Below are 3,352 nucleotides of genomic sequence, written 5' to 3'. Positions count from 1 at the left end.
ACCTTTCTATCTGGAAAGGCTGTTGTGAGTCCAGCTCTGTCACAGCAGTGCCCATTGCCTGTCCCTGCCTGCACTCACAGGACTGACACACAGCAGGACGGTGACCAAGTGCCAGAGCACTCAGGCCTTGCACCAACACAAGGGACGAGAAGCAGAGTGTGGAGTGGAACCAGGACAGCTCTGGAAGAACAAGTGCTGCTGCTCCCTGGCAGGGCTGCCATGCCAGAGCTGTTTTCCCCTCCACCCACGCACAGGAACTGTCCCTGCAGCTCCAAAAGCCCTTGCAGGAAAGATATACTGAAAAACAAGTCACTAAAGAGCCCTTTATTCTGTTTAGAGACAAGGAGAGCACGGCTGCTCATTTAAGCAGCCAACAGTTATAAAAGAAAAGCCAACAGTGAATTATAAAGGGGATGACAACATTATCATGATAAGAAAACAACCAACAACACCAGAAAATCCAGTTGACAGGCTGAGCTTGTAATTAGCTACATTAAAACTCCTATATAGTAGAAGATGGGCAGTTTATTGCTTCAGAAATCACTAGGATATGAGTTTCCACAGAGCATCCTTGAGCTGCTGGTTCCTCATGCTGTAGATGAGGGGGTTCACTGCTGGAGGAACCACTGAGTACAGAACAGACACCACTAGATCCAGGGATGTGGAGGAGATGGAGGGGAGCTTCAGGTAGGCAAACGTGCCAGTGCTGATGAACAGAGAGACCACGGCCAGGTGAGGGAGGCAGGTGGGAAAAGGCTTTGTGCCGTCCCTGTTCAGAGGGGATCCTCAGCACGGCCCTGAAGATCTGCACATAGGACACCACAATGAACACAAAACAGCCAAATACTACTAATATACAAACGACAAGAAGCCCAAGTTCCCTGAGGTAGGAGTGTGAGCAGGAGAGCTTGAGGATCTGGGGGATTTCACAGAAGAACTGGCCCAGGGCATTGCCCTTGCACAGGGGCAGTGAAAATGTATTGGGCGTGTGCAGCAGAGCACTGAGAAACCCAGCGGCCCAGGCAGCTGCTGCCATGTGGACACAAGCTCTGCTGCCCAGGAGGGTTCCGTAGTGCAGGGGTTTGCAGATGGCAATGTAGCAGTCGTACAACATGATGGTGAGGAGACAATACTCTGCTGTGATCAAGACGGCAACTGAAAAGAGCTGAGCAGCACATCCCGTGTAGGAGATGGCCCTGGTGTCCCAGAGGGAGTTGGTGATGGATTTGGGGACAATGGTGGAGATGCAGCCCAGGTTGATGAGGGAGAGGTTGAGCAGGAAGAAGTACATGGGGGTGTGGAGGTGCTGGTCACAGGCTATGGTGGTGATGATGAGGCTGTTGCCCAGGAGGGCAGCCAGGTAGATGCCCAGGAAGAGCCAGAAGTGCAAGAGCTGCAGCTCCCGTGTGTCTGTGAACGGCAGGAGGAGGAACTGGGTGATGGAGCTGCTGTTGGACATTTGCTATTCCTGAGTATGGGGTGCTGTCATGAGAAAAAAAGTGTAAAGCCAGGGAAGTGTTCTCTGACAAAAATCAAACCAACTCCCATAGACCCTCCCCTGTCACACATAGACACCCTTTTGATTTTCTAGGAGAACATTCTTCAGCACTGTGGCTGCAGCCCTGCTTGGGGCTGGAAAATGTGCAACCAAGAGCAGGGCCTCTGCCCATGGGCTCTCGATAAGTCAGCCCAGCTTGGCAGAAGTGGGGCCACAGAAACGGTGGGGATTATCTTGGTTCTGCTAATACGGAAGTGCTGCCAGCACTTGCTTTCCCAGTGATAAGGAACAGAGATGGTGAAGGTAGTTTAAGAGTTCAAGGTGTTTTTACATCTCCCCCTATATTCACTGCAGAGTGTTGTTGGGTGTCAGAAACCCTCAGCATTTCTGCTGCACTCAGGGACAACAGAGCGAGTCCTGCAAGACCAGAGAGTGCCTGTGGGTCAGTGCAGAGTGACGGCAGCTGCTCTGTCCCTCTGTCTTGCTCCAGCTGCCATGGGCTGGCACCTTTCTGAGATGGGGGCTGATCACACTCCCATGGTACCCTGAAAAGCCACCAGGCACTGCTGGGAGCAGAGGGATCCACCTCATACCATGACAGGTCTCACCCTTTCCTAAGGTCTCAGCACCCAACGCTTAGCCCAGGACACACACAGCTCATTCCCCAGCCTCACAGACTGCATTGCCCACAGCCCACAGGTCAGAGCAAAGCTGGGACACGTGTGCCCATGGACATACCTGCAGGAAAGGACCCACAAGATCAGGCTGTGACTCTGCAGCTGAAACTGCCATCCCCAGAGAGCCTGACAGCAAGAACAAGATCCCAACAGCAGTGACCCAGAGCAGGGGAGCAAGAAGGAAAATGTGGTGAGGGTGGATGTGAGAGAGGCCAGGGCAGAGGCAGCCGGGCACTCAGACAGCGTCACTCTTCCCCAGCTGTGCAGCCACCTCCCAGGCACCAACACTGCTGGGCAGCTGCTCTCAGCCCCTGCACTCTGCAGAAGAACTGGAGCTCTGGCTGCACAGGAGCTGCTTCATGCATTGGAGCCCCCGGCCCTGAGGGCAGAGGCCTTGCTGGGTGGGACAGGAGGCCAGGGGGCTGCTCACAGGAGGGATCTGACCTGCAGGGGGTCACAGGGACTTTTCTCTCTTCTCCCTCCCATAACAATTCCGGGTTTAGTTTCCTCTCATTTCTGATCATTTTCCTGCTCCCTGGAGATTCTCCCCTGGGAGGTGTTTCCCTGTCCATGTCTGTTCCCTGTCAGTGCTCACAGACCATCCCACCCTCTGTGCCCTCCCTCTGGCCCTACAGATCCTGCCTGTTCACAGGGCACTGCCTGGGGGCATCTTCCTGTTTGCAGGCTGGAAAACAGATTACAGATTAAGTGTAAGCTGTCCAGCAAAGGTGATGCTGGTTCTGCATAGGCAGAGGAGAGGCAAGGCATGCCAGGATTCTCTTGAAGACCTACTACAGTTCATGTGTCTCAAGTATTTGTTTAAAATTAAGAACGGCCTTAATCACCACCCATTCCCCAGAGTAGGAGACTGAAAACACAGACTCAGGGAGGTTCCTTATCTTTGTAGTACTCTTTGTCTTCTTCTCCTTGAAACCTCCTCTTGTCAATATTCTGGAATGAGCTGGAGCTGTGAGCAGCCATGACCCTCGGAGAACCCAGCAGCAGAAGGACCCTGCCCTGCCAGGGGTCCCTCCTTCCCCCCACAGCTTCTCCCCGCAGCGTTGCTGGGCTCTCCAGGGCAGGCTGAGCGCTGACCCTGGCAGGCTGCAGAGTCCCTGCCCGGCACAGCCCTGGGGTGCAGGGACCCTGCTCTGCAGGACAGCCCTGGGCACCCCTG

At 54.2% G+C, this 3,352-nt stretch overlaps 1 pseudogene across 1 annotated transcript; it reads right to left on the bottom strand.

Moving 5' to 3' along the window:
* Positions 1-543: 543 nt before the first annotated feature.
* On the bottom strand, positions 544-1,459 carry LOC308052342 (olfactory receptor 14J1-like; annotated as a pseudogene). Its single transcript has one exon. The product of its transcript is annotated as an olfactory receptor 14J1-like (transcript).
* Between the last annotated feature and the right edge of the window lie 1,893 nt (positions 1,460-3,352).

The sequence above is a fragment of the Nesoenas mayeri genome (genome assembly GCF_963082525.1).
Source record: "Nesoenas mayeri genome assembly, contig: SCAFFOLD_40, whole genome shotgun sequence".
NCBI classification, from domain to species: domain Eukaryota; kingdom Metazoa; phylum Chordata; class Aves; order Columbiformes; family Columbidae; genus Nesoenas; species Nesoenas mayeri.
Note: the sequence above shows the minus strand (reverse complement) of the source record. Positions and strands in the feature narration are given on the sequence as shown.